Consider the following 19,290-nt stretch of genomic DNA (forward strand, 5'->3'; position numbering starts at 1 on the left):
ATGCCAGACATTAACAATAACCGCAGAGAAACAATTGTTGTTCCACACCAGTCTGTGGATGGTCATCAGGCCATTCCAAATGATTTGAAGGCCATTATTCTACGGTGAGAAAGATTATTTACAATTGGAAAAACATTCAAAACAATAAGTTGCCAATATTCCCAGGAGGGGACATTCCTGCAAATTCACTGCAAGGTCAGACCCTCCAATGCTCAAAGAAAACAGAAAACAGACTACATCTCAGACTCTACTGGCTTCAGTTAGGATGTTAGAGTGCAATCAGAAAACAACTGAACAAGTCTGGCAATGTAATGCACATTGGCAAAATCCAAACACCGCATATCAGCACAAACAACTTATACTAGCTGTAGAATGTGTGTCTGACAGATAAATAAAATGCCAGCAAAGAAAAAAAATCAAGTCGATGCAATGGTCCAGTCAAAGTCCAGATCTCAACATGACTGACATCCTATGGCAAGACCTTAGAAAAGCTGTGAATGCTTACAAATATCCAGCAATCTGTTTTCTTCTATTTACCGAATTCAGCACAGTAGTTGAGCTAGAGCTTTTTCCCAACTGTCATAGGGCAAGAGGCAGGGTAGACCCAAGTACATGTGGCCAATCTATCACAAACACATAGCACCAGGCAACCATTCACACTCACATTCACCAATTAATCTAACCCTGTGCATGTCTTTAAAATGTGGGAGGAAGCTGGAGTACCTGGACAAAACACATGCAGACACGATGAATACATAAAAACCCCACACAGAAAGGCCCCAGGCTGCATTTGAACCCAATGCATCCTGGCTGTAAGGAAACAGTGCTAACCACAGAACCATTCTGCCACCCACTCACAAGTAGGGATGGGTACCGGTGTCCGGTGCCATGATGGCACCGGTTCTGACATAAACGGTAGTAACCAGACCGAAAAGCTGCGCACATTTCGGTGCTTTATTTCGGTGCTTTTTTTCCTGAGCTGTGATACACTTCTAGCCAATCATTTTACGTTTCCGAGGATAGTAGGCGGGTCCAGGTACGTACGTTCTTTTAGAGCAGAGCTACAGATTAAAAATGTCCAAGGCGAAGCGGTCAAAAGCCTGGCTGTACTTCACAGCAAAATATGCAAACTCAGCAGCCTGCAACAAGTGCTTTAACCCTTGTGTGGTGTTCGTATTTTTGTTACTCAGCCAGTGTTCATGGGTCTGGTGGACCCGCTAGAGTTTTGGCTTTCCAAATTAACACTATCAAACAATTTTATGTTAAATTACTCAACAGATGTTTACTTCATCCCAATTACAAGCCATATGAACAGCAAACATGGTTAATTTTTTTCCCTTTACCTTTGTTAGATCACATTTATGAATTAATGTGCTTCTCGTTTTTTGTTTTTTTTTATAAAATGTTATAAAAAAATAAATCAGTTATAATCAAGTGGAGTGAGTGGAAAGACACAACACATTTACACATGAAGCAATATGTTTCACAACTAAATGGGATCAGCTGCTCATCAATGGTGACATTAGGCCCAGGGTTGTAAAACAGGGGGAGGTGGTGCACACACTTATCCCACACTGTCCTGATGGCAGCTAGCTTGTCTCTCTGCCGTCGAGCTGGTCTGTCGTCTCGGTTATCAAAACGGATAATCCTGGAAATTTTGTGGAAGTTTTCCAGAGACACTGATGCACGGAAAGCTTCGTGCCGGTTTCTGCATCCCACAGGGATTCTGTGGATTCCCCTTTGGACCTGAAAACTCCTGCAAGGATAAGAACCCCAAAGTAGGCCTTTGGGGTTCTTAGATGAATTTGGTCCATCTCCTTCCACCTCTCTCCAAAAACACACCTTCCTTCTAGATTACTGCAATCCAGAATAATTTTCTGGATGGAATCTGGGATGAAAAGCTCAAATGAAGCCTTGATGTCCTGCACATGAGTAACTGTCAGCCGTGTTGGCCCTGGCTTATCACAGTAGCAGCTCTGCAGGGTGGCTCATTTCTTGGGCAAGAAGACCATTCAATTTCACCAGTTATTGACGTCCATATTTCTTCACCTGCTGTCTGATGGGCTTGTTCTGGTCCTGGAGCTGGCTGCAGATGGGGTACTCGTCTTCGTTTTGTTACTAAATGGTGCTCAACCTCATCCTCTTCTTCAAAGTCACTGTCAGACTCTGAATTTTCAGAAATGTGAAATATTCTGAAACCTCTTTGTCAACATCGTCATCCGAAGCTCCTCTCTCTTCCAAAATCAATTGGATGGCCCTTGCAGCAGATAATCTTTTGCCATCTTGATCAGTTGTGGTAAAGAACCACACTGGCAAAGTCTTATTTATAGTATTATGCCCCTAATTTGCAGGTGGGACAGGGTATGAGAAAATAAAATTTGGATCCCTCAAGAAAGAGGGTAAAATGTGTGGGAATGTCAGAGCAGACGGTGTTGATAGTTGAATTTTCAACAATGTTGCAACTTTGTGCGGGAGCAGGAGGGGAAGAAAACACTATCAGCAGCACCAGAAAGGAGGAGGACAGAGTGTGGGAACACAGGACCTACACTTTCAACACTTTTATTAGGCCTGGGTCCAGTGGACCCGAACACCTTGTATGTAATGTAAATGCGTGGGGGGAGGTACAGTATGAGGTCATTGAAAATTAGTCCAGATTTATGTTCTTCACAGAAAATAAGCCAAAGCCAATGAATTTCAGGTTGAAAAAATAATTAATTGTTTAATTTTTCTTTTGAGAAAAACTGAAAACGGGTCTCACAGACCCGAACACCATACAAGGGTTAAGCTGATACTGTGATACTGTCAAAGGAGGTAACACCTCAAATCCGATGAAACACCTGGCGACGCATAGCGTTTTTTTTTAAAAGCCCAGAAATGCGCCGTATTTGATAGCTTGCTGCGAGACCTCACACCGAGCGCATCTACTGCGGGTGGGTTGGCTGTTATGCAACATCCCCCAAAAACACGAAGAGGAGAGTCCTGGCCCCTAGCCCTGCCAGTGTAGCAGAAATGATGATGGATGATGATGCAGCAGCAGCCGTTCTTTTCTGCGTGAGTAGCTTAATGTTGTTCGAGTGTAATTTACGTTGAGTAGGCTAACCACGTTATTACATTAATGCATGTAAGGTGAACTAGCAAACACCATCATAGCTACATGATGTCTTCTTGTTTGATGGCAGATACTCCCTTCACCCTGGCCAAAAAGGCTAAAATGACCAAAGAAAAAGTGGAAAACAGTTAAACATGAGAGGTTTTTGGACAAAGTTTGTGTTTTTTCCATTGTTTAAGCACTGCTTCCAGCCAAGAGTGATAACATATATGCCCCATAGCTGCAGAAAAGGCTAACATTGTTATCTTTTTACAAAAAACAGCTGAACATGAGAGGTTTTTGGACCAATTTTGTGTTCTCCATTCTTTAAGCACCGGTTTGAGCACCGTTTGAGCACCGGCACCGTTTCAAAAGTACCGATTTGGCACCGGTATCGGATAAAACCTAAACGATACCCATCCCTACTCACAAGCGTCCTTATTTTTATTTTTTTTACAAACTGTCCTTAACATTTTCTTCTTTCTAAAAGGGTAAAAAGAAACAAACTATAGATGCAAAGCTTTCTGCTTCATTAACTGGAACCAACTATCTGACATAAGACAAATTAGTGGCTAGAGTAGCATGTGTGACCTACATAGAGGACAGACATGGAGACATGGACTGAAAATGAGCCAGAGGATTGAGAAAGTGTCAGAAATAATCATCAAAACATGCAGAGAAGCTCTGGAAGGGTTGACTGACTGAGATGTGGTGTGGTTGAAAAAACAAAAACTGAGACAAGCTTGTTGGGATTTTTTTGTTTGTTTGTTTTATTGTCCTCAGTATACTTAAAGAGAAAAAAATTCAACCACGTAAACAAGCATATGTGTGTCAAGCAAACACATTAACTGTACATTATCAAAATGCATCAAACTCTTAAGGATATTTATGCTGCTATAACTATTTAAAGAATGTTAGCTATGTTTATGTTTCCGTGATGTAGGAGCACATCCACATCCACACACTAGTCATTAGCATGTGTGCGTCTTTGATCACACTCGGGACACGCTTGCTTGTTTACTCCAGTGCAAGGTCACTCTTATCTCTTTGTCAAGTTGTAAAACTCAATTAGTGATTTATCACTTTGTTTCAGTTGGATGAACTGACATTCAAATTCATCATCGTCATGACTACATTACAGTATGTGGCCTGTGCAAAGCCCACGTTATTGCTCGTCTATATATCACAATAAAAGAGCTGTATATCGCCTGCTTGGCATTTTCCAAATCTATATAATGTTCTGCTTTTCTGCATTGAGTGATATCTTCCTAGAACTTGTGTGCATGTTGGAAACTTGCCCAAGACAGATTAGTTACGCTAATGGTGTATTATGGTGCTAGTACTGTTATTCTGAAGGATGTAATGTTTTGACATTTTTTTTACGTGTTACAGGGAGAAAGGCTGACACATCTCAGCGGCTCTAGGCATGCTTGTGTGTAGCACTCTGCCTACACAGTGACAATGATTGTGAGAACCAACGCTTAGTTTACTGTTCATCCATGCCAAGTCAATAAAGTGTTCCTCATGGGTGATGACAGGTCAAATTCAACGACTTGAATGAAAAAAAAACAAACATATTTTTTGCAGTTATAGCTCATTAGTCCGCCCACCTTTTCTTCTGCACATTTTCAGTGTAAATATTTAAAGAAAAAAAAAAGTAAAAAAAGGAAATTTTGGAAAGAAATGGAAACAAAGAGAGAAAAAATATAAACATATGAATATATAGCTCAGTGGTGACAGTTGCTGCTTTTTATTGCATTTTTTATTAAATTTACACTTGGATTTAATAAATGCACAGGCCTTGTCTGCTCAACAGCCTTACAATATTTAAATAAATAGAGATAGCTGTGTAGTGTGTGTGGAGTGTGTTGCTTTACAATACTGAGGAGAACATTCTCTATTGTAAGTGTTTGTCTCAAGGTTATTTTACAGCATGTGTACTGGGTTCATCTCTGGCCTATGGCTGGCTACAAAAGGAGGGTTTTATTTGTTTGAAGACATTTTATAATAGATTTACTTCAGTGTTTTTCTCCAAGCATGACATCCCGGTGCATTTCAGACCCAGCAACACGCTCAGACAAAAACTGGTTCACCCGAAAGACAAAACTCCAAAACACAGACTTAACAATGTGGTGTATGCTGTACAGTGCAGCGAGGAATGCCCAGACCTCTACATTGGAGAGACCAAACAGCCACTTCACAAGCGCATGGCACAACACAGAAGAGCCACCTCCACAGGACAAGACTCAGCAGTCCATCTGCATCTTAAGGATAAAGGACACTCTTTCGAGGATGCCAATGTTCACATTTTGGACAGAGAGGACAGATGGTTTGAAAGAGGAGTGAAAGAAGCCATCTATGTCCACTGTGAGCGACCATCTTTGAACAGAGGCGGGGGTTTACGACACCAACTCTCTGCCATCTATAATCCAGTTTTGAGATCCCTCCCCAGACGCCTTAACGCCCACTCACATCCTGGGCCATCTGATCTCAGGAATTTGCATGATAAGGTGGGGCCAGGTTTCACAAAGAGCTCACCTGAAACCCTGGCTGATTGGGACCCACACCCAGTTTCACACCTTGGCTCAGGCGATTAGAGGATCATCAAGGGGTCCTTTTGTCCCTCTTTGGGGGGTCACTCCCACTAGGCTTAAATCTGGGACTCCCCACCATTTGATCTTAGAACTGAAGAAGCTTCTCGGATGAGAGGTGAAACGTCTTCAAGCAACTTAAAGAAGTCCAGACGCTTTTCTTTGCAAACTCCTTTGACTTCAGTGTTTGCAGTTATTGGTGGTTCCTGTCGCAACGCAAGTCTCACTCAGCTTCAAATTAAGGACATCCCGACCTGCAGTAATCACCTAACTTAATAAAACTGGGAATTTTTTTCCTTTAGTTGGTGCAAGACAGCCCCAAACCATAATGTGTTAGTGGGATTATGTTTTCATGATGGTATATTGTGTCTTTTTCATGGCACATAGTCGATACTCCCAAAAACATTCATCAGTTGTGTTTTGGATTTCTCTGTTCTTTCTCTGTCTTACTCGCTTTGTCTTCACAGCATAATGCCTGTTGATTGGTTTGTTTTAGGGCAGAATCATGCACATAGCTGTTTACAAGGGCTAAATATTAATTAAATCCTTTGGCTGGTAATCTGTGGTTCATTTTTAGCTGATCGTACACTTAGATTTTTCTTTTGAAATCAGCTCAGTGAAGCATAGGGAACGGTATCACAGTAATAAATCATCCCCACTTTTGAAAGATTGTTTAACTGATGAATAGCTAAACACAGATCAACTCTCAGTCTGGAGTCTTCTGACATCTTTTTTTTTTTTGACCATTTTAAGACAAAGATATTTATCTTTCTGAAACAGAGAACAAACACGTTGGAATCACAGATACGGAGCTTACACTGGATAATAGTAATGCTCAAATGTCTGTGCAGCATATCTTCCTATTTCAATTATTATGTTATTATGGTGTTGAATATGTATATGTCACAATGAATACTGTTACATGACATTATATTGTGTGAAAGTTCGTTCAGTTATGCACTTACAGCTTTTTAAAAAGCAATGAAAATAAAATTCATTTTCCAACTTTAGAATTGGAACCTAAAAAACATATGTAACCTACAGAAAAACACTAAAACACAACTAAAATACCCATAAGCCTTGAGAGGTGTGTTATCTCCACTGCACCTGGTTCACTGTCATTGTATGTTTGTTTCTCTTTCTCTCTGTGAAACTGGGTAGTGGAGGTCGGCGGTTGGAGGGGGCCCTACCTGACCCTGCAGTGACACAGAGAAAGATAAGACACAACCAGGCAACCAGAAATGAAAAAAGGTTGGCTCAGGTGCTGTATAAAACTCTTATAATTTTAGTAAAAACCCTGTAATTTATCCTTGAACCAGTATGTTTTATGAGAAGTTAATAAAAACACATATTGTACTAAGCTGTTATGGCTGCTATAGGGAAACAGATAAACGTGATATTATCATAGCACACTGATGCATTATAATTACAACAGAAAATAGTTTATGTAGTAAATACTCTCCAACCTAAGATTCTGTACTATCTACGCTAAATTTGAAAAAGCTGTGGTGCCTCAAAATCTGAAAATATGCATTCAGTCATGATGATTCCACATCTATTGGTCTAAGAATCATAAGAAGTCAAATGGATTATTCAATAGCAATCCCCTGACAAGCTCGTGGGAAGTGCATCAGTGTGTGTCCTATTGTAGTCGTGCTGGAGAGAGACACAAGGATTACTGATTTGTTACAGTCCAGTGTGTACTAACATGTGACCACAATCTTCTCTTTTTTTCCTCAACAAAACACTTCATGTATTCCTAGGAGCCATTTCTGTTTTCTACTGGTTTTTGTCAAAAACCACAGATTGTCCCAGCACTCATATCATTAAAACAGAAAGGAAAAAAAAAACAGAGACAAAGACAAAGAGAGACAATAAGCCAAGAGAGGCACCCATGATCGAGATATTAGGGTAGGTAAAAAAAAAAAAAAAAAAAATAATTTTAAGGTGTCTGTTCAGTACATACAGCGGTGTGAAAAAGTGTTTCCCCCCTTTCTGATTCCCTATTTTTTGTATGTTCATCACACTTAAATGTTTCATATCATCAAAAGATTTAAAATTAAGATAAAGATAAAAGTAAACACAACATGCAGTTTCTAAATGAAGGTGGCCCACAGGTGGCGCTGTGTGAATAAGTGATTGTGCCCCCCACTCCACCAGCACATCTGCTATAACATCATGTACAACATGTATCACAACTTTGGAAAGCTGAGTTCAATTTCTCTAGCCACACCCAGGCCCGATTAATGCCACACCTGTCAGTCACCAATCAAGAATTCACTTAAATAGGACCTGCCTGACAAAGTGGAGTATAACAAAACATTCTCAAAAGCCAGACATCATGTCATGATCCAAGGAAATTCAGGGACAAATGAGAAACAAAGTAAATGAGATCTCTCCCCCACAGTGAGAATCATTATCCACAAATGGCGAAAACATGGAACAGAGGTGAACATTCCCAGCAGTGGCTGGCCGACCAAAATTACCCCGACAACCTGTCCAAGACATCACAAAAGACCCAAGAACAAAATCCAAAAAACTGCAGCCCTCACTTGCCTCAGTTAAGGTCTGTGTTCATGGCTCCATCATAAGAAAGAGACTGGGCGAAGATGGCCTGCATGGCAGAGTTCCAAGCCAAAAACCACTCCTGAGCAACAGGAACATAAAGGTGTCATGGTCTGGGTCTGATGACCCAGAGCTCATGTATTTCTTGTATATGTTTTTCCATATGTTATGGTGGTTTTCTCTCCCTTTTTGTCCTTTCTCCCTGGGTGCTCCCGGATGTTTTGGGGTCGCTGAGGGGACTGCGACCCGGAAGTGTTCCCGCACTGGGGACTGCCGCACCTGCCGCCCATTAGCCCTCACCAGCTGCAGCTGATGGCTTCATGAGGGGCGCCTTATTTAAGAAGGTGGCGGAGCCCCAGTCGGCGCGGGATTATACTAAGTCGAACCTGTTAAGTACCTCCGTAGATTAGTGTGTTGTGATCGGCTTCGCTACTAAAGGCTGCCTGCTGAGCTGTGTGTGTTTTTGTGTCACCAGGAGTCGGGAGTCAGGAACGTCGTCACGAGGGGAAATCACAGAGTGGAATCGGGTTTTTGGAGTTGTCACCTTTTCACTGCTATGGACACGTGCACTGTGTGGGATTCTTGGAGGAATCGCCACAGGAGTCACAGTGCTTGAATTGTATATAGTTGTCGTTTCTGTCCACTCGCCATAAATAAATCCACTGTCCTTCACTTGAGTCTCGCGTTTGGGCCCTACTTTCTCTACAACTCCACGGTCTGCCGTCGCAGCCCGTGACAGAATAATCCCGCCATTATGGGCCCAGCGGACTCAAGGACCGTCTCACAGGAGGGATCGCTCGCCCAGCTCTGGAATTACTGTCGGAGCATTATCCAGGCGGCAGATCCACATAAGAGACACATACAGGTCGTATTTTTTGATACTTTCCTGTCTTCAACCACCTTTTCTGTGAGCTTTTTGGACATTAAGAGATTAATTTCGATTATAACCGTACTGAGGGCAAGTTCCAGCTTTGAGCTTTTTGGTTTGGGCTGTCCGGGTGAGGCGGATGTGGCGACCTCCCTGGGAGCCCTTGCTGCCTGTTTCTTTTTTCATAGGCAAGTAGCTTCCCCACCGTCGCTTGCAGCTCACTTGTTGGACCCTCCATTGCGGGGGAAACGGTTCCCACGCTCTCTGCACCTCACCACATCTCCACTTACCCCCGCGGCATCTGTTGAGTCAGCAGACGAAGGACCGACAGCTCGAAACCACGCAGCTGCTGTCCTGCCCGGTCGGCTGGTGGAACCTCAGTCGGACATGCCGGCCCCGGCATCGTTTGGAAAGCGACGTTCACACCGTCGGCGCGCCTCACCACCGCCAGGTTCCCTGACTTCTCCTCAGCCGATTGGGTCGGAGGTCGATACACCGGCTGGACCCACTCCACCAGCGCCCCATCAGTCTGCTATGAGCGCAGCTCTCTCGGCTTCACTGTCCACATCACCTACTTTACCATCATCTCCACCGCCTGCGGATGCCGTATTACCATCTACGCCACCGGCTCGACCATCCATAGCTGCAATGCAGCCGGAGGGGCTCGGCGAGCGAGAGGAGCCCTCGCCGCCTGCAGAGGAGCCTGCAGAGGAGCTCGGCGAGCGGGAGGAGCTCGCGCTGCCCGAGCCGGAGCTCAGCGAGCGGGAGGAGCTCGCGCTGCCCGAGCCGGAGCTCAGCGAGCGGGAGGAGCTCGCGCTGCCCGAGCCGGAGCTCAGCGAGCGGGAGGAGCTCGCGCTGCCCGAGCCGGAGCTCAGCGAGCGGGAGGAGCTCGCGCTGCCCGAGCCGGAGCTCAGCGAGCGGGAGGAGCTCGCGCTGCCGGAGCTCGGCGAGCCTGCACCGCCGCTGAAGGAGGGACCTGCGCCGCCAGCTGTGGAGCTCAGCGAGCTAATGCTGGAGGAGCTCGGCATGCCGAAGGAGCACAGTGAGCCGGGGTAGCCCAGCGAGCTAATGCCGGAGGAGCACTGTGAGCCGGAGCAGCTCAGCGAGCCACCCACTGAGAAGCCCGCACCGCTGCTGGCGGACCTCAACGAGCCGGAGGGACCGGCGTTGCCAGCAGAGGAGCTCAGCGAGCCTGGTGAGCCCGCGCTGCCACCGGAGGAGCTCGGAGGTCTGGAGGGATCCGCTGAGCCAGAGCTGGAGGTCGGCGTGCCGGAGGGGCCGCCACGTCCAGCAGCCCGGCCGCCACGTCCAGCAGCCCGGCCGCCACGTCCAGCAGCCCGGCCGCCACGTCCAGCAGCCCGGCCGCCACGTCCAGCAGCCCGGCCGGTACATCGGGAATCGTGGGTTGTGCTGAGGCGGGAGCAGCAACGCCGTCGCCACCGGTCCCGTGGCCGCCCGCCGGAGCTGCAACGCCGTCGCCACCGGACCCGTGGCCGCCCGCCGGAGCTGCAACGCCGCCGCCACCGGACCCATGGTCGCCCGCTGGAGATGCAGCACCACCGGATCCGTGGCAGGCCACCTGACGTGCTCTGTTGCTGCCACTGGACCCGAGGTAGGCCGCCTGAACTATTTTTCCACCACTGCCTGACCCACAGCGGGCTTCGCCTGTTTTGCTGTCCACTGGGTCGGCCGCCAGAACTGTTGCTGCCACTAGGGAAGTGGTTGGACTATTGAACTTGGTTTTTTCTTTTTTGTTGGCTGGTTTTGACGGAGAGGTTTTGGTTAAATTCTTTACAAATCCTACCATGTGGATTCATGGATTTTTCACATTCTGTCTCTCACAGTTGAAGTGTACCTCTGGTGCAAATTACTGACCTCTGTCATCATTTTAGGTGGGGGAACTTGCACAATCGGTGGCTGACTAAATACTTTTTTGCCCCACTGTATATATCTGCCTGTATGTGGATAGATTTTGTTAACATGGTGATGTTGCTATTGCTGAGATGCATTCGCTCAGACCCATGAATGCTGAATAAGGGGCACTGGAAATTAATCGTTTCCCACTTTACACCCCCGTCACACAATCTTCTGAAATTTTCATGTGTTTTAACTCCAGCTGAGACAAATTTTTATCTTGTGTATGAAAATGTAAATAGTTTATAATTAGTGTGGTCTGCAAATTCTGTGTTGTTGCAGCTTTTGGGACCCCTTTTTCTCCAGCCTTGTGAAATTCTATTCAAGCAACTTGGGGAGCAAATGCACCCACACTAGTGTGACTTTGCTGGTAGCAATAAACTGTGCTAAGGGAGCGAACATTAAGCATGACATTTTGCTTTCAGTTGCACTTCAAAGTCAAACCTGTGCCCCAGTCCACTCCCGAGAACTCCCCACATCAAGATATTCATTTTGTGCGCGTGTGTCATTGTGCCTTTGCATTCTCACGGTTAGCTTTCTGTTTTCATCTTTCTCTCTTCAGTGCCTCTGTCTTTCTCCTGTATAGTATGTTAAATCTCTAAAATCCAATGTACATCAAGGGTTAGGGCTAAAAGTGAAAATGTGATAACAGAAAAAAATACTGGGAGGAGAGATTGTAAAGAGGGAAAAGTAACTAGAATGAATTGGAAAATATAGAGACATTAAAACCATTAAAGAGTATTTGGGGTAACTACAAGGAGAACGTGGTGTGTTAAGAAAAATGCTGGAACATAAAAATTGAGAGAGATGTACGCGTGTGTGTGTGTTTGTGGGAGAAAGCGAGGCAGCAGATGCAGTGTGGAAAATGCATGTGTACAAGAGCGAGATTTAAGGGGGGAGAGAGAGACAGAGCAGAGCAACACAGACTGGTGAGAGAGTGGGAGCTGCAGACAGAGAGACAGAGGAGAGTGCTGGAGAGCAGAGACCGGCAGCACAAGGCAGCATGTCTGTTTCTATCTGACGACTCTTGGATCTCCCCGAGCACAGCTGTCGGGCTGCTGCTGCTGACGACTTGTGTGCTCACTCGGTGAGGGAGCGCTTGAGCGCGTAGTATACACCAGAGTTTACCAGTGGCTATGCATGTTCAACTCTACTGGTTTTCATAGCACTACCACACGTGTGAGAAGATTTAACCAGTTTTGCACTGGACCTGACTCAACACCCATGATTCCCAGCCAACCCTGGCATACCCTCTCATTAAGGTAAGGAGATCATTTATTTTACTGACTGGATGTGTTTGGTGTTGTAACCAGACTCGTACAAGTTTTCTGTTTCTTTGCTCAAATACTGAATTTCTGATTATAAAGTATTGCTGTACAAGCTTTGTAAATTTAGAATAATTTTTTTTTTAAATAAAGAAACTACATGTAGCCAAGTACATCTTGAGCTTGTTCCAAGCTCAAGTTTCACTGTTTATTGTCTGACCTGCTTAACATTTTTATAGACTTGCTTATATCAAGTGCTGAAATCCCAAAGCTCTTACATTACTGAATTAACGAAGACACAATCCTACTATATGTTCTTACATCCAAGAGTAACTCTTTTCCTTAAGGAGTTAAAGCAATAAAAGGTGACTGGGTGAGCGTGTAAGTGTAGGTTTAAAAGATTAAGCTGTTGAGTTATTTGGTTTTCTTGCTTCATCATCTATTGAATTAAAGTCACTTTAAATATGTCATGTGAATCACAGTAGCTATGGCTAAAACACCTTTGAGTCATTTACTCTGTACACCGAGTGTATTTTATAAGATGAAGATTCTATTAAACTTTGATTAACCTTGAATAACATGGAGCAAAATGTACCCCTGCCATACATGCGACTCGGATTTCCCGGTTGATGTGTCTGTAAATTGTGTCAGTGAATGTACTTGTAGTGAAGACTCTCATAAAACATAAATAGGGATCATCAGTGTCTCTCCTGAGGAGCTTGACCAAAGATACGTTGCTCCCTCAGTAATGCCAGCTGTATCTATCAGAATCTCTCTCTGTCTCTGCGTGCCTCATGTTGAGACTCCAGTGTGTCTAACTCTATTTGCTTTGGTGTTTTATGGTGAGTTTACCATCAGAGTTTGACACGGAAAGGTCAAATGTGAATAAAGACTTTCTCGTGTTAATGGGCTAAGAACAAATCCTTTATGTTGGTTATCTTATGAGCTAACCAAACAATACTCGATTTGATTTTATCTAATCAATTCTGCTCAGTTACAATGATGCCTTCTTGAACTGTTGTATGACGCAAAAGCTTGCCCAAATAGCTAAATCAAATGTGATTGCCTTCAAGCTTTTTGGTTCTCTAATTTAATCACAGCTCGATAAAATCTTTATCAAAGGTGTTTAGTGCTAAAGATAAAAACAAAAGTATCACAGGGAGAAATCTAACCGCTTGTGCATCTGTTAATTTGATGATCACAGCATCGCTAGACTAGAAAAGCCTGACAGGCAAAGCAAAGATATTTAATTACTTACGGAGGCTATATACAAACCAGCTGCATAATATTTGACTTGTAAAACAAACAAAGACTCTAAAGGCAACTTGTAGCATTAGGCACTAAGACTTTAGCAGCAGTCACATTGTAAGGTTGTTCTTACAGCACAGAAGATACATCAAACTGAAAACAAGTCAATGCCTAGAAGTCTTTGGTGTGTCCTCTAACCATTCCTCAGCAGCTCTTGCAGTGTGACAACATTAGAGATCAGAGCCAGCCTTTACTTCCAATGCACATCACTATGCCCACATCCCTGTCACCTATGCATTGGTTTTCCTTCCTTCCACTAACCTCTGCAGAACATGGCCATCTGACCCTTTCTACCCATCACAGTTTGTCTCTTTTCAAAAATCTCTTAGGTCCTATCACTTACCCACATTTAGCTCTCCAAGGAATGACTGTGTCTAATAGGATATATACCCCAGCTTCCACCCCCTTCACATAACTGACACCTTTGAAACAGTATTAATTAATCTCACCTGTCAGTAGCTGGTAATTGTATATGTAATGATGAGGATCAGACATGGGAAAAGATTAATGTTAAGAATTCAAGGACCACAAACGCCTCCACTGATAAGATATCAGCAGAGGCAAACAAAACACTACGTAGCCACAGTAGTGATTTTAAAAATGAACATGATAAATATCTGAGATACATAAAAAGTACTGATAAATTAAAGTTTCAGTGAATTTCAGTGGAAGGTTTAGCATTTGAGAACAATGCAGGGTTTTAAATCAAACTGGGAATTCTGTGGAGTATTGATTTGTAGTGGGACTTAAACAACCTGACTAGAGGCAGTTGCAAAGTAGACTTCTATGTGAAAAAGCTGACGTTTGAATTTCAAATATTTTAATCAATATGAATAGAAAGATCAGTCCGAGATGAGGACCAATTTCTGGGGCACATCTTCAGATGAGCCCAGGAAGCTAGAAGTGGTACTCTGGGCGATTGCATTGAAATCTGCCCAACAGGATATTATTCAAAGCCTTCCTACATGGGTCTTCAAGTCTTCAGTTTAAAACTGATCCACAGAGTCAAAAGCTTTATAGATGTCAATAAAAAGCTCAATGTTGCATGCTGTTTTTTTTATCTGGATAAATTGTATAAGTTGCCACAGAGAGATTAACCCTCTCAGGCTCAAAGTAAACTTTTTGTTGCTAATGCACAACCAAGTCCTGCAGTGGTACTTCTGAGTAAAAAAAACTCAAATAAAATATGTATGTGGGGTAATCAGGTTGTTAGTTTTTAACTGTTGCAAATCGGCAACGCCTGCCTTGAGAGGGTTAAAAAGATATGGCAAAAGCAGAGTAATAAAATCCACTGCTAGCTTTAAAAAGTAAAAGTTTGAGGTTAAAAGGACCTGCCGACTTCCTGGCTTGTGGGCTTCCAAATGTTTGAGGGCTTTATGCACCTGTGGGACTGTCTCTGGAAGAAAATTAAAGGAATAACTTCTGAGAATATTATCATTAGAGCAAACATTAGAGGGAATCTGATAAGTAATGTTAAGAGAATCAGAGAAAATGAAAGTCTTGTTCAGACTGGCAAGAATTTCAGCCTTATCAGAAATTATTTATGAATCCTCAAAGATCTTTGTGACCTTGTTTTTGTTTCAGACATTTTAAAGACCAAATGATTCTTTAATCTTAAAAATTGAGCTATTAGTTGCAGGTCTAACATGAAGTTATGAAGACATCCCTTTGACTTCAGTGAATGGTGAATCTTTTTGTCTTTCATTTCTGACATTTGAGATCCTCATAATAATCGCTGGTTGATGCCCTACTTATTATGAAAGTATACACCTATTTGTGGCACATGTTTAGCGTGTGTGGATGAATGCGTGTATGTATGTGTCATCTGACTCTGACTTTATTTATTTATAACCCATGATATAACCCAGCTAGTCGCACTCTGTGACTTTATGGAGGTGTCATTTCAAGCATCAGTTTCCACATCAATGTGGGAGGGAAGGCGGGTTGCAGTGACGTACCAGTGGGTGTGAAAGGCTGAGTCCACAATAAATCAGGTTTATGGAGCAGATGAAGGAGAACTCCCAAGTACCTTTGTATTAGGAAGGTGATATTTTATATTGACCACTCACCACATCTGCTCTTTCTTCAAGGTGATTACATCATGTTGGTGTCCTGATGTTTCCGGACTACTACTTTTTACTCTATTTGCTCCTGTTATTTTACATCTTTCCTTTAAAATGGGTTGAAGAGTTGCCAGAACAAATTAATGTAATCTATTTAGTTGGGGAAAGTGCTAGCATGCTAGAATGATAGTCAAGGTTACGTCATTGATTATGAATAAAGAGGGCATGCACACACACATGAACACGCGCACACACTCAAAAAAAGCCTTATTACCCTTGTTTTTATGGTGAGATGTAAGTGGAAGAGGTCACTGACGGTGTATAGGAGTGCATTATGAATGAAGATTCATCATATTTCCAGTGGAAAGCCACACATGTGGTTATTATGTTCACACACAAACTGGCGGAAAGGCTCATTGATCCATTAACTCAGACCTTCCCAAAGTGTGGGGCCCGCCCCCTAGGCAGAGCCATTGCGGGGTGGGGGTGGCATGAAAAGGGAAAAAAACCCCAAAAACAACACTTGGACACTGCTAGCATGGAGCGCCCCACACAAACGCAAAGCAGGAGATGAAGCATCGCAGAATATGTTTCCAAACCAACTTCATTCTAAGCCAAAGACTTGAAAATATGGTGAAGCATATCTGCCCTTTGGTTTCACCTGCACAAGTGCCAGGTCTCCCCTGCAGAATTGGTTTTCCCTGCGTCGGGAGCACGCGCCTGGCTCTCCAAACAGGATCCCACAGCTGTTTATGTTTTTAGACTCATTTTGCACAGAGAGACATTTTTTTTGATAAATGTATTGATAGCAATGTTGAATATTATTACACAGAAAAAAAAACCAACTACACGTAAAATAATTACACCATGATGCTTCTGCCTTTGTAAATAGAGGGACAGTAACTGCGTGTTTATATGTAAGCGTGTAAAACCTGCAGATAGAGACAAAATACTGTTAATCTGACTATCTGCCATTCTGCAATTCATCTCATGTAAACAATAACGTGGCGCACAGCTGACGTGAAAAAAGGCGCATACCTTTAACGTTGCATGACGAACTCTGTATTCCTCGTCCACACGTAAACGCAAAAAATGAGTTTTAAAAAATCTCAGTTTTCGGTGATTCCAAACGCCGTTTACGTGTGGACGAAACAGTTGCGTTTTCAAAAGTACCCGTGTAGGTGCGGACGTAGCGTAAAAGAGTTAGTAGTTTATTTTCTTACTACCTGCAGATTACTTGTATTTGCTTAATTGTTTACTAAATATTTGAGGTGTGAAATAAACCGCAATTGAGCAAAATATGGGTTTGTGTGGTTGGAGGATGTGTTAGCGTACGTTAGTGTTAGCGTGCGTTAGTGTTAGCGTGCGTTTGTGTGTGTGTGCGCGTGCAGGGGGGGGGGGCGCGCAAACATTTTTCTGTAAAACAAAGGGGGGCCCAGCAAAAATTAATTTGGGAACCACTGCATTAACTAGTAAGACCAAGCGTGTGGCTGTGGGCCAACTAAATCATGTTTCATTTACTTTTGCTAACTTGATGTCTGTCATTTGAATTTCATCTTTTTGCACATTTAATGAAGATGCAGAATGAATGTTTGAGAATCTGACAGGAAATTAAATGATAATCTACTGTTAGTAGTTGATGTATTAGTACATCTTAATATGCTTCTACCATAATTAGCTACATTGGTATAATTGAATTATAATTGCATTTAGTCAGTTACAGTGTATACGGACAGTCTACTGTGCAGTGTTTTTGTGTTATTACAATCAGTCCAAGTCTTGGGTGATAGAACGGCAACTTGTTTTTTTTATTACTCTGTTTGGTCTAATGCAGCAATAATATTTATTATCTTACAGTCAAAGTAATAAAGGTCAAAATTATTTATCGCTTGTTAAAAAAATTCAAACAGTCTTTTTATAATCTTTATCCTTTATATGAAATTTTACAGGCTTAAAACCAAATAACAGGATCAATAAAATAAATCTTTTACATATCTGGCCCTCCAATAACACTGCTCTTCACTGCTTTTCCAAATTAAAAAACAAAAATAAATAAAACCCAATACAAAACCATATAAACAACAGATCACAAATCCCAGCTTCATTCAAGAATGTCTTAAACAGAAAGTTGGAAAATGCTGCTTAGGGCATTATGAGAATCAGAACAAGTGTAAAGCACATAGTTTTCTACAAAGAGCTTTTTTAGCTGGAGTCTGATCTCAGAGCTTCTAAAGACCATAACAATTTTGTCAAAGATTTCCCCTTCTTCCCAGCACAAATCAGCAGAAATCACAGGACATGCCCAAGGGATAATGTGACACCGAAGAGCACAATACCCTCTTTGCTTTCATTCTCAATTGTTTCTTACCACATTGAGAGTTTAATACATTACAAATACACAGAACGGCTGAGAACCCCAATTTACATCAAAAAGACCCTTTTTTTCTCTCTTTAGTCTATTTATAGACTACTTCATTTGAAATCCTTAGCTTTTCCTTGTACGCAGCACTATCTCTACTCTATGCTTTGTATGTGGACCATATGAAATTGCATTTTAAGGACAAACACAAAGAGCTAATAAAAGTTAAGAATTTCTTGACTTCCTCAGTGTGTCCAAAGAAGCATTTCTTTGCAATTTAGTGTCCTAATCTGCAACTTGTGTGTAGGAATGCAGTTTAACAGCATTAATTGAGTGAATCCAGTTTGGAGTTACCAAAGTGATTCATTAACCATGTCTTGACTTTTTACTTTTGCTGCATGGGGAAATCATGTTTGCTTCTCACTATCTGCTCTGTTGCAGCTGCGGGCTCAAGTAAAAACAAACACAAGGAAAAGCCTCTCAATTCTCCAACCTACAATGAATATCAGTTATTGAATTGGTAATAATTTGCATGCATTTTACACCTAATGTTTGCTGAAGGCAGACACATTGCACTTCTTGCTTCTCATCAGATGTTAACACTCTGAAAGCTGAATATACACTGTGTAAGGCAAGAGTCAAATGCCCGCCAATAAAACAATTGACATTGAGTGGCTGTAATTTGACAGTAGCTGTGACAACTCATTGACAACTCATTGAGGTAGTAATGGTTCTTTAAAACGCTTAGTAAAAAATCACTTCTCTGAGTTACCATATCCTACAATACTAGGTGTGACATCATCACATGAAATTATTTGCCTTTGATTGTGATGATGCCTAGCAACTAGAGTGACAGGCTACACCCATTGCCTAGCAACAGCGAAAAGGCACCTAAAATGAGACCGCCGACCTCTAACTTCAGGGTGCACTTACTTGAGTCCCCAGCAGTGTGCCTGGATAATCGGTTCTCAGAAAAAGTACAGCAACACACACAGAAGGAGACTGCTTGATTCAGTGGATGTTAGAGATTTACACGTTAGATGATGTGCTTCTATGGCTGAAAAAAAAAAGTACACAGAACATTTTATTTTTTTTACCACGGTTTTAGATTTAATTAAGTCAATAGTGAGTGTGCATCACTTTAAAGGCAATTTTGCAGCTGTGGTTCCTGCTTATCACACAGAAACTACCACAGGTAATTAGTGGTAATAACTTAGAAATCACACATTATGACATTCTTGTTACTCTACTATCACCACTTTATTACCG

At 42.6% G+C, this 19,290-nt stretch overlaps 1 protein-coding gene across 1 annotated transcript in view; it reads left to right on the plus strand.

Moving 5' to 3' along the window:
• Positions 1–12,002: 12,002 nt before the first annotated feature.
• Positions 12,003–19,290, plus strand: part of opn7b (opsin 7, group member b) — a 101,215-nt gene continuing 93,927 nt past the window's right edge. The window contains exon 1 of the mRNA XM_085344362.1: positions 12,003–12,288. The gene's annotated coding sequence lies outside the window, so the exon portion shown is untranslated. The remainder of the gene's footprint in view (positions 12,289–19,290) is intronic.

The sequence above is a fragment of the Diplotaxodon limnothrissa genome, linkage group LG20 (assembly GCF_057381915.1).
Source record: "Diplotaxodon limnothrissa isolate DT_005_m linkage group LG20, D_limnothrissa_male_GT1.1, whole genome shotgun sequence".
NCBI classification, from domain to species: domain Eukaryota; kingdom Metazoa; phylum Chordata; class Actinopteri; order Cichliformes; family Cichlidae; genus Diplotaxodon; species Diplotaxodon limnothrissa.